The sequence below is a fragment of the Ochotona princeps genome, chromosome X (genome assembly GCF_030435755.1).
Source record: "Ochotona princeps isolate mOchPri1 chromosome X, mOchPri1.hap1, whole genome shotgun sequence".
NCBI classification, from domain to species: Eukaryota; Metazoa; Chordata; class Mammalia; order Lagomorpha; family Ochotonidae; genus Ochotona; species Ochotona princeps.
Genome location: NC_080865.1, coordinates 71,968,860 through 71,981,981, shown reverse-complemented (window position 1 = coordinate 71,981,981; position 13,122 = coordinate 71,968,860). Strand labels below are relative to the sequence as shown.

Below are 13,122 nucleotides of genomic sequence, written 5' to 3'. Positions count from 1 at the left end.
ATGAATTAATCCATAAGTGAAGAAATAAAGGGCCTGTGTGATCTTGAAGGCCCCACCACCCCAAACATGTGAATCAGACACCACTTTACCATGGCATGCTGGTACCTTGCCCCAGGAGTGTCTTATCATGCTTTCTAGTGTTGCAGCAAGATATTGAGGGTGGTGTTTGACAGTGTTCTACCCTGTAGGTAAGATCTTGGCAGCTGCATTAGATGTAGCTCATTTGCTGTGGTTTCTTTACCATGCAAGCTCCTAGGGTTGTGCTCCTGGAGGAATGCAGTGTTTCTTTCCCAGCACTGCTCATTTGAACAGTGTGATTAGAAAAGAGACACAGCAACTTCTTTTAATTTAAAAAAAAATCTATTTGTTTAGCTTGAAAGGCACATTTGCACAGAGGAGAGACACAAAAAGAAAGTTCTCCCATCCACTAGTTCATTCCCCAAATGGCCACACTGACTGGAACTGAGCAAATGCAAAGCCAGGAGCCTCTTCCAGGTCTCCCTCTTGAGGGTTCCCAAGGGATTGGGCCGTCCTCCTCCACTTTCCCACAAATTGGTGCCTGTATAGTATGTTGGTACTTGCAGAAAGAGGATTAGCTTGCTGAGTTATAGTGTCAGCCCAAAACAACAATATCTTGTATAAAACCCTACAAATCTTCCTGACCTTGCCAAGCATAGTTCTTGCCTTAGAAACTGACTCTTAAGGTGTGCACTGACTTTTCAAATTGCTATTTGAATTGCATTTGACTCTGATGAGAGGAGGAGACATGCTGACTGCATACCAGGGAAGGAACTGTGTATACAAATCACAAATATTTAGGGACCATTCACCTCCTTGTACTCTTCCTGCTAATCCATATACCAGAGACATCAGATAGCAAGATACGGGTAAGTACCTTGCATGTCAACTTCTGGTATATTCTCCCCTGGAGCCTGAGCTCATCTTCCCTTGCTGGATGTTTACCACATTTTCTCCTTGTTCTCTTTCTTTTTTCTGACGTCCGCATTCTTTCCCTCTAGACTTCCCTCCCCTTTGCTTCAGTATTTCTAGCTCTGTACCCCCTAGTCCTCTTTTCCTTATCATGGCTCCCCTCCCAGTTTTCCCCTCTGGATTCAGTTACATGTCGTTGTTTCCAGTGTCACCTTTCACTCCACTTCCTGTTTCTGTTTTTTTTTTATTTTATCATCAGTCATTACATATGCAAACCACAGCAGGCAAGCTCTCAGAAAAGAGTTGCTGTGTTGTACTTTATAGAAGCAAGCCACTTATTCAGACACTCTTGCTTGGTCAGTAATCTCTGAAAATGAGGAGTAGGAGTATGCAAATTAACTCATAGAATCTTAAGGGAATGTTAAAACTTATATTTTACATTTGAATTGAGAAAATGAAAGGAAATTAAGGTTTGGATTAAGTGATTGAATTTTGGCAAAGTACATAAAACTCTGGAGTGCTATGTAAGTACTGTGTGAGTATTGTTACTATTGTTAAGCCTCTCATATCTGTAATACATATCTGTATTATCATTGTCGTCCTCCCCAGCTAGGGCTGTCCCCAACCTGCTTGTTGAATAGAGGCTCTCTAAGGGAGCAGGCATTTGGTGTAATGGTAATTTGGTGTAAAAATGCTAATTGCGGGGCCCGGCGGCATGGCCTAGCAGCTAAAGTCCTTGCCTTGAACGCCCCAGGATCCCACATGGGTGCCAGTTCTAATCCTGGCAGCTCCACTTCCCATCCAGCTCCCTGCTTGTGGCCTGGGAAAGCAGTCGAGGACGGCCCAAAGCCTTGGGACCCTGCACCCGTGTGGGAGACCCGGAAGAGGTTCCTGGTTCCCAGCTTCGGATTGGCGCACACCGGCCTGTTGCGGCTCACTTGGGGAGTGAATCATCGGACGGAAGATCTTCCTCTCTGTCTCTCCTCCTCTGTATATATCCGACTTTGAAATAAAAAATAAAAAATCTTAAAAAAATGCTAATTGCAATGTTCAGATCCCACATTGGAGTATGTATCTCCTGATTCTGCTTACCTACTAATACAGACCCTGAGAGTCAACAGTGGTTCCTGCCATCCCACCCTGGCAAAGCTAGATTTGAGTTCTTGGCTCACAACTTTAACCCTGGTCATTTGGGAAGTGAGCCAGTGGCTGACTCTCTGTCTCTTAATCCCTTCTGCTTCTCAAATAAATAAATAAAGTATATTAGATAAAGAAAGTATCCTGGGCCCAGAGTGGTAGCCGGGTTAAAGTCCTTACCTTGCAGATGCCAGGATACAGTATGGGCTTTGGTTCGTATCCCAGCTGCTCTACTTCTCATCCAGCTCCCTGCTTGTGGCCTAGGAAAGCAGCAGATGATGGCCCAAAACCTTGGGACCCTGCACCCACTTGGGAGACCTGGAACAAACTTCTGGTTTCTGGCTTCGGATCAGCTCAGCTCTGGCCATTGTGGCCACTTTGGGAGTGAACCAGCGGATGGAAGGTCTTCCTCTCTGTCTCTGCTTCTCTTTGTATATCTGCTTTTCCAATGAAAAATAAATCTTAAAAATATATATATAAGAAAGTATCCGGCGGGAAGAGTGAGGTATCCACAAAATGAAAGGGGTGATCTTAAGACCCTCACTTTTTCTCCTGTGTGTATATGGTTGTCTCCTTAGATTCACTTAGGTGGATTTATGGATTATATTTTCTAACTGCATTAATCCTCACAAATTGGGCAAACGACTTAAGAAGATTGCTGCTAATAAACCACATATTGAAGATAATACTAATAATGTAAGCACACAAAAATGGCACAGCTCACATTTCTTCTCCTACAATGAGTTTTTGATTAGCCTCATTATGAGGTAAAAGCCATGATGATCTAATTACACATGACAAGAAATCATCTGAAAAGTAATGCAATAATAATCAAGAAGATTATTTGAAATATGGGCTAATATCCGTTTTCAATAATGAAAAATCTTGCTCTAAGTATATGGTATACCTTGTAATATCAACTAAAAAGCTGTGAAGGCCATTATAATTAACAACACATTTAGCATACTACTTACTTCATCTGTATTGCATCATTTTACATTATTATGGAATGTGTTCTTGTTATATATATAATATATATAACAAGAATATATATGTAATATATATATAACTATATATATAAAACTATATATGGGGGGGGAGAGAGAGGAAGGATATGGCACATATGTGACCTATGTAAGTACTAGTAATCTGATGCATAAATACACACATATTGAGAAAGTATGATCAAGGTTCCTTTTTTACTGGAAAACGCATGCAGCCAATATGATTGGGAGACCACTGGCCTTGTTCATGCTAAAATATATAGGTACTCACAAAGACTGGCAAAAGAACCATACATAAGAGTAAAGTAACTCCCACAAAGTCTTTTGCTCTTTTCCTAGAAAGTAATCACAGAAATTTTAGAGCTTGATCCCAACAATGTCACATAAAACTATAGGGAGCTCAGTAGATGAAAGAAATGAGAAAGCAAAACATTGAAAACCTTGGAATCTTAGTCCTGGGAAGATGGGTTCAGCCCCTCAGTGACAGAGTACAGTTTACAAAAGCAATTTTCCAGCATACTTCGAATAAGCTTAGAAGAAAGTTCCAGGGTGGTTCCTAGACTTTCCCAAGGTGCCTTGTAAACGACATAGCTACGATCTGAATCAAATGTTCCATATTTCTGCTCAGTGTATTTTCTTCTACATCAAATCACCTCTTAAACACACGATCATAATCAGCTCAACTCTCCTCAGTACTCATTATGCCTGAATTGTTGTGCATGGAGGAATACCTGTAGTGGAGAAGAGTCTGCTAAGAAGACATAGACCAGATATCAACAAATTAATCACCCTTATTCCTCTGCCTCGTGAGTAGTAGCTCTCTACTGCGTACAGAGCCTGTTGAAATTCTTATCTCGGGCTTAAAACCTCTTTCTAATATTCTGTCTCTTAAAGATTAAAGAAATGAACTCCATGCTTTAGAAAAGTCTGGTTTGCATCTGTGGTTATTAGTGTAGCGAGGGATCACGTTTGCTTTAGCAGTTCTAATGCAAGACATTCCTGCATATGTCTTTCTCTAAATGGAACTTCACTGCAAAGGAATTAGACATGTATGGAGATAAAATTACCAACTGTAAGTCAGGGAAGTCATTTGGTGTCTCCTTAAAGATGGCTTGCATTAATGGAAGTCTTCCAAGAATGTTTAGCAAAAGTAACTGCACATCATCTCTCTTAAGCTATAGTAAAAGCAAATAGGAAAATGTGTATTGCTTCACAGAAATTTGCCTCATTATCATCTTTTCAAAAGAGTTTTTACTTAAAAAATGAGGCACATGGCCAACTATTTAAAGCCATATTTTGCTGTTGGAGGTGGAGGGTCTAGACTAGATTCTGTATTTTATTTTCTCATCATGCTGTGATTTCCAAGCCCAGTAGACAAACATATAAGAAAGCACTAGGGCTAAACATTGGAGTAGGCGCTGTGAAGAATACAATTATAAACATCAGATCTCTACTTAGGGGAACTGTGGCATGTGCGCACACACGGACAGAGAAAGCAGTGCTTAACAACCCACCATTGTATCCTGGGAATTTATCCAAATGAAATCAAGTCTGCATATGAAAGAGTTATCTGTACCCCCATGTTTATAGCAGCTCAAGTCACGACAGTTAAAATATAGAATCACCTCAGATGTTCATCCTTGAACGACTGGGTAAAGAAAATGTGGTATGTATATTTTCATAAGATAATGAAAAATCTTGCTCTAAGTATATAGTAGGAATATTTTTCTTTCATCTCCTGAGCTCCTTGTAGTTTTTGTGACATTGTTGGAATCAAGCTCTAAAATTTGTTGCATGATCATTTTATAGGAAGAGAGCAAGAGACTGCGAGAGTTACTTTTCTCTTATGCATGCTTCTTTTGCCACTCTTTATCTATGTATTTTAAGCACGGTCTAGGTCAGTGGCTTCCAAATTGTGTTGATTGCACGTGGTTTTTAGTTCAAAAAAAAAAAAGCAATCTTGAGCATGCTTCCTCAACATATGTATATTTATGCATCATATTAATAGTTACAAAGGTATACATAGTATACATGATATTCCATGGTGTATATTATACATGTATATATGCACATCTTTAAATATATTTATATACATGTATAATATGTACTTTGGAATATTACTCAGCCATAATATTTTCTCTTGCAACTAAATAAATGCAACCACAAACCATTATGCTTAGTAAAATAAGCCAATCTCCAAAAGATGAATATAATGTTTTCCCTTAATCTGTGATAAGTAATACAGAAAACAAAAAATGAAATCTATAGGTATGAGAGTGACAATCTGGGATTTGATTATTGTGCACAATTTGCTTATACTCCCTAAGAATATTGGGGGTGGTAATCTTTTTATTATTGCTTTATACCCACCATGTGTTGATATCTTTACATAGTGGAGTTTTAAACACGTGGTTGTGAAGTGAAATGAAAATATGCTATTGTAAAAATTAGAAAATCAATAAAAAGGAAGAAGGAATGAAAGTGGGTAATGCAGGCAGAATGGAGGGTAGAATAGGAAGCATCACTAAGCTTCTAAATCTGTATTGCAATATATGTGAATTTTTTCACTTTATAGACATTTTAAAATTTTGAGAACTAAAACAATATGAAGTTCATACAGGGTCTGGCATGGTGGCATATCTGCCTAAGCCTCTTCATGCAGTGCTACTATCCTATGTGGACACTGGTTTGGGTCCCAACTGCTCCATTTCTGATTCAGGCATCTGCTTATGGCCTGGGAAAGCAGTCAAGCACGGTCCAAGCCCTTGGGCCCCTGCACCCATGTGGGAGACCTTGCAGAAGCTCCTGGCGCCTAACTACGGATTGGCTGTGATCTGCCCATGATAGCTTTTGGGAATTGAACCAACAGATGGAAAATCTTTCTGTCTGCCTCTGATTCTCTCTCTGTAACTGTACCTTTCCAATATCAATAAATAAATCTTTTAAAAATCACATAAAAGAGTCTCAATGACACAGAAAAATGCTCAGAAAGAGTTTGATATGATTTGGAGAGATTAAGTATTTTTTCTTAAATATTATGAGAATAATGTTTCTTTAGTAAGATTTGGTTGATGAGACTAGTGCAGCATGGATTGCAGTGAGTGACATGGTATATCCTGTACTTCCTGGACTTTTAGAGATTAGGTGGCATTTCTGAATCCCCAAGCACAGCCATGCAAAATGTGGAGTTTCAGTTGCTCCAGTAAAATCTTCCTTCATTTTTAAGAAAGATTTATTTATTTAAAATTCAAAGTTACAGAAAGAAATGGAAAAATTCAGAGGGAACAATCCTCTATCCATTGGGTCCCTTCTCTCAGATGACCACAATGGCCAGAACTGGGTCAAGCTAAAGCCAGGAGCCAAAAGTTTCATCCCGGTCTCTTGGACAACAGGGTCCCAAGCACTTTGGCCATCTTTCAGTGCTTTTTCAAACCATTTGCAGAAATCTAAATGGAAAATGGAGCAACCATGACACAAACCAACACCAACGTGGGGTGTGTTATCACAGCTAGTGGCTTTATCCAGAACACTACAATGCCAGCCCTGCATCATGTCCTCTATCACTAAACACACACACACACACACACACACACACACACACACACCAAAATAGTGATTTGATGATAGAATCTTGTGATTCATTAAATGCATGTATACCTCTTACCTATTTTTCTACCTTTAGTTATCGGAAAAGCAGCATTAGAGAGACTAAGCTTTCGTCCATACATTGACTCCCCAAATGGCCACAGCAGCTAGGCCTGGGCCAGGCCAAAATCAGGGTCCAGGAGCCTCTTCTGAGTTTCCAAAGTAGGTAGAGGGTCCAAGCACCTGAAAGGTTTTCCACTGCTTTCCCAGGAGCATTAGCCAGGAGCTGGATCAGAAATGAAATACACAGAACTCCAAATGGCATCCACATGAAATACAGGTGTCAGAGACAGTGGCCTCACCTGTTATACCACAATGGCGGCCCTTATCATTATTATTATTATTATTATTATTATTATTATTATTATTATTATTTTCAGTAGCCAGATGGTGGTGCTATTTCCTTTCCTTTCAATTCCTGTCAATCCTTGGAAACCAGCATTTCCATTGGTCAGTCCTTGCTGATCCCACTTGAGGAGGATTCATCTGAAAGCCAAGTGGGATCAGCAGTGGCCCCATCTTGACAACAGAATTATGACTGTGTGGTGCTTCTCATCCAAGCCTACCAGGAAGGAAGGCCACACAGGAAGTGACACACAGGAAGGAAGGCCAACTCCATGCATTCAGAAAGTGGGTTCTGGAAAGACTTGTTTTCTACTTGAGAGAGATTGGGTTGAGGATGGGTTGTGAGTGAGACGTAGGTTTAGGCAAACCATGAAAAGAAGGAAGCCATCAATTCCTGTAAGATGGATTTTTAAACCTTGATCAGTGGAGAAATCAACAGAGTACCTTAGAATTGTGCCTTTATCCTGAATTACCAGCTGTGACCTTGGCAGGCACATCCTGTGGACTTAGCTAAGCTCTTGGCTTTACAAAGAGGGTTTGTATGTCTTTTATGCCAAGCTTTTGCAAGTTTAGTTTTATTCTTTAATTTTGTAGCTCCCTCAATAAATGTGCATTCTTTTGGCCTCCAGGAAAATGATAATATATGTACTTGGTTATCATCCGCATCAAAGAAACCAAGGTCCCTGTCCCTATGCATGTCTTTGCTAGTTCCAGCAGTCATAGCAACTTGACATTCCACCGTCTTGGTTGAGCTCCCGCCCAGGGCTGACCTGAGCCAGAAATTGCTGCCCCCTTTCCAAGTTCTTGGGGCAATGCCAATTAAAGCTCTCAGCTAAGGAGGAGGCAGTGGGGCAGCAAACTGTGGGGCCCAGAACGGAATGAGGAGGCACCAAGGGCTCAGGAGCCAGGTTTCCCCGGAGAGAGACAAAAAGAAAGCAAACAAAAGGAAGAGACAGGTCTCAACAGGCTCCCCCGACAGGGCCCCTTTGGTTGTGAGAAGAGTTTTAAACTTGACTAAGCTCAGGCAGCAAAGGGAGGTGGGGGTTAAATGTGGCATTTCAGTTGAAGAATTATTAACTGAGCATGCAAAGAGGAAAAAGCCACACATACATAGAGCAACTTTTGTTCTTAAGGCCCATTCAGACACTCCACAAATTCAGAAATGCACCTAAACCTGTCTATCCACATAGATGCTGACATTGAACTCCACAAACCACAACTGTACCACAGGGCACAGTAAGAACCCAGCTGAGCAGCAGAAAGACAGAACCCCGCAGTGCTTCAGGTAGGCTGCTGTCTGAGACACACAGCAGGGACTTTGGTGACCAGATGCGATCTAGTATCAAACCCAGGAGCCCATAGGGCCTCAACAGTGATTGATACTAGAGTCAGAAGTTCACTCGGTTTTCCCTTTGAAATCAGATCTGAAACAAGCTTGTACTCTGAGAGCAAGAGAAAAACCTGTCTCTCCAACACCACAAGCACCCACCACCCCGTAAATTGCCCACTTGTTCCATTTACTGTCAACATGTCCCAGACCCACAGTCTGGTCAGTCCCCCACAGGGCCTCCCTGCAACTTTCCCAGATTCCTGAGAGCAACCTGACCCTGCCCTGGGATCAGCGTGGGCTCTTCACATGATCCCCGAGAAATTCCCGCTCCCTAGGAGCCCCCCAAACAGTGCCTGTTCCCACAAGTAGTCAGCCCCCAGCCCGCCCCAGGACCGTCTGCCTGCCCACCCACTGCTGCCTCCGGGTGACTTCTTGGAGACAGCAACAATGCTTCCCAAGGAAGGGGCCTGGCAGCTGAGCCCAAGCAAAAGTGACAGAACTCCACCCTGCCAGCCCAGGCTCCCAGCTTGGCTCTGAATGGTTGAGCCCTACCTGGGTCACCCAATGGCCCAAAGCAGAACAGCCCTGGGCCACTAGCGGCAGAAGAAGCTGACTGGGGAGAAGCAAACACGACACAAAAACAAACACAGCCTAGGAACTTTGCCCCAGCTTCCAAACTGGAAGTCCTCAAATGTCCCTTGTCCCCTTCCCGCCCCAACACAATGTTTACCTCACAGAAAAGGGGAGGGCACTTGAACTCACAGGACAGATAGAAGAGCCGGAACACCTTAGAAATCATCTACTCCAACCCTTTCATTTCACATGAGGAAAACGGAGGCCTATGACTTGAAGAGAATTAACCTCTGATGAGTGTTTAAAAGTCTCTTTCCTTAAATATGAAGGTTGTAGTAGGGTAGGGTTGGAGAGAGGGGCTGAAGAAGAGAAAAGAGGAGAGGGGAAGGGGAAAGTAACTAAGAAATAGTATGAACAGACCAGGGAACTTATAAGCCTTTACTGTAGTGGTTGGATATTCTTCCCACTTTCCTGAGGGCCCTAGGGGACCCAGAACAGGGTGTAGAAATACACCATGTTGAGAGTACAAACAAATGCACTGGCTAACAGCATGAGATATGGAATCAGAAAGACCTGATCTCCAGTCTTGGCAAAGCCTGGCTCTCATTTACTCATTTAACTTTCCCCCATTGCTTCCCAACCAGGGCCACTACTGCTCCCAAGGGAATGTGTGGCCATAACTGGAAACATGTTCTTTTGTCTCAACTGGTGGGATGCTATTCATATCTAGTGAGTAGAAGGTAGGAAAGCTGCTGGATATCCTACAATGCACAGGAGAGCTCCCCACAACCTAGAATTACCCTTACCAACATGTCGCTATTGCCAGAGTTGAGAATCCCTGCATTCAACAAGTGACTTAACCATTCTGAACTTCAGTTTCTTCATCTGTGGCTCAGGAGTAGCAATGTCCATCTTGTAGGAATTTTATGATAATTAACTTTACTAGCACACAGAAAAAGATGCGTGTAGTACCTGGTCAAAAGCAAATACTGCATTAACTATCAAATATCATCAACCCTCCTTAACTTTGCTTCATCCTAAAGTTATCATCATAATTCTCTACTCCCATTATAGCATAATTCCTTGAAACAGATATTTGTACCCAAACTTCCCCACTTGAACCCACTCTTATCAGGATTCTGCTACCAGCATTGGTTTCTTATAAAGGTCACCAGTGATATGCACATTGTTCATTTCAGTGATATTTCATAGTCCTCATCTTCTTTTAATTGCCATAAACATGTGAAATGGCTTTTTTCACTGCTTCGTTTTTGAAAAAGTTTCTTTGTTTTACTTCCAGGGAACCATTTCTTAGATTCTCTTCCTATCTTGATTGACAAAACTTTCTCATCTCCTTCTTTTTGAGAGGAGAAGGACTTGGTCTTATTTGTGTTTTTGGATGAATGAAAGAATTGTAGTTATTGTGAAAATTAAATAAGATGATATGCATAGAGTTCTTACCAAACAGTAGCAGTCACTAATTATCACTACTACCTCCACACCTACTAATGATGATGCTATTGCAGTACTCCTTACTGACTATGCGGTCCTTGAAAATGGAATTGATGTTTTGTTTTGATCCTCCCTTGTTCCCTTATATATAGCTTTACTGAATAGAAGAGCACACATCAAACTCTGCATGTTTATCTAAAGAACAGGAGTAGCCAACTGGGGCTTCACACTGGAGCAGGGTCCTAGGGTAGAAAAAGGTTATGAAGAGTTTGAGAGTTGGGGTGGTGGCAAGAGGCTCAAAGGAACAGACATTCAGAAAGGAGTCACACCCTAAACATTTTCACTCCCTCTTCATAAATGATGTGACCATAAAAGAGAGGGAGTACCAGTTCTCACCCATTAATTATCCCAATACCTCCTCTCCTAGATATGGGGGAGAAGTGAGAGTGTGGCCAAATATTAGCATGAACCTAGCTTATCTGTTGGGCTTGACAGAGTGAGCAACACAGATTCACTTTTCTCACAGTGCTGAATTGAGTTCATGTTCAGTCATCTTGAACTTAAAGCCATTCCGTGTACTTATGAGTGCCTCCCCCTATCTTTACAGATTTCTAAGGTGGTACTTGTATTATCTATTAGAGGTAAGCATTAGGGGGAAAAACATACAACCAAATTTTATTGGAAAAGTGAATGTTTTCTAATAACATTCAAAATATCCATTAAGTGCTGCTGATCATTCTAGTAGCATAACATGCCAGTATAGCCAGTGAAAATAAGATAAGAACTAAATAGGACCTGTGAATCAAGTTTCTTCCTTCAAAACAAAATGGAGTCAATTTCGTGATGCATCATGTTAAAGCCATTGCTTTCAATGCCTGCATCTCATATCTGGAATGCCAGTTTGAGTCCTGAGTGTTCTGCTTCCTCCTGCAAATGCATCCTGGGAAGCAGCTGATAATGGTCCAAGCACCTGGGACCCTGATATCCATGTGGGAGACTCAGATGGAGCCTCAGGCTCCAGGATTTTGTCTGGCCTGGTTCGGTCTGTGCTTGTTTTAATACACTGCAGGTACTTGGCCGGTGAACAAGTAGACGGGAGAGATCTGTCTTTCCATCTCTCTATGTGCCTCTCTGTCACTCTGCCTTTCAAGTAGATGGAAAATAAATAAAAGATAAGTATTTCAAAATATAGAATGTGTGATTTTATATTACTCATATCATTAACTACTGCCAATTCTCTCCTCTTACCTTCATCATCCATACCAACAAAATATCCACAATTTGGACCTTGACTTGGCAGTGTTATTAAATAAAAATCATATGTGTCTAGTCTCTTACCACTACATCCTGCTCTCCTACTCACTTGCATTGCAGTCCATAAGCAGTAACCAACCCGTTTTGCAGGTGGAATAGCCTATCTTTAAATTCCTATATGGGACATGCCCAAGAGAAAAAATTTAATCTGGTTTACATAAACAAAAATAATTTTTTAATCCAAACACCCCAAATCATTGACTTCAAAAGGTATTACGTTAATGCAACTTTATTTTCAACTCAATAGTTTTTCCTTTGAGTTTGAACGTGCCATCAACACAAAGTTCTTCTAAAACTTAATTTAGGGATGGTTGTTTGTTCTACTAGTTAAATGGCCTCTTGAAGTGCCCTATATCCACATACATAGGTTCAAGTCTTGGTTCTACTTCTGCTTCCTGATTCCAGCTTCCGGCTAATGCACACCATGGAGGTAGCAAGTAATGGCACAAGCAGTTATTTCCAACTCCCATGCAGGAAATTCCAACTCCTGACTTCTTTCTGGCCTATTTGGACATTTCATATATGTGTGAGTGCTTTAATGGATGGGAGCTCACTCACTGTCTCTCCCTTCCTCCCTCTCCCTCTCAAAAGATAAAATAAAAAAAAATACATTTTCTGAATTTTACAATTTTTAAATTAATGGGCTTGTTTTCAAACCCTCTAGCAGGTGCTTAATTAAAAACACAAAATGACATGGAGGCCACCTTGACTTTCCAACTGGCTGGCTGTTGGTAGTGTTTGGCAGTTCTATTATTTGTCAGAGATCTTCCAGTATCCATCTGGGCCCACAGATAGCCAAGGCTCCTGAAAGAAGTGTTGATAGATCCCAAGGGGGCAGTTGTAATTCACTCTGGAAAGGTGACCCAGCTGCCCAAGTCCCTTGAGGCTCCTCTAGATGCCAAATGAGCTCCTAGCCTAGTAATCCCATCTGTGATCTAAATGTATCCAGAAACTGCCTGTTTATCTCCTGCTCTTGACTAATGTGCTCATTGAGATGTATTTTTTCCTACTAAAATACAGGAATTTCTTTCAGAGCTGTTAAAGATAATCAGTGCTTTCATTTTCATAATCTTCTTCATCAAAATAAGAATAACACATAACAGTGATGTAGTACTCGTGGCCATGGCTACCACTGATCAGGTGTTTACATCAGAAGTTGTGCTCAGTATTTTATATATGTTGTCTTCTTTAATTTTTAAATGATAATATATCATTGATAATCAATCTATCATTGATAACATAGCATAAAATATATCACTTAAAAGTGCCCAGTTCAGCAGATTTTCCTATGTTCCTAGGTTTATATAACCATGACTATAAACTAAATCTTGAACATTTGATCACCCTACCTCACTTAACTCTCGCAATAGCCCTGGGGAATAATTATTTACT

The 13,122-nt window shown here is 41.1% G+C and overlaps 1 protein-coding gene across 1 annotated transcript in view; it reads left to right on the top strand.

Moving 5' to 3' along the window:
• COL4A6 (collagen type IV alpha 6 chain) overlaps window positions 1-13,122 on the top strand; it is a 323,388-nt gene that overhangs the window by 152,924 nt on the left and 157,342 nt on the right. The window lies entirely within an intron of this gene.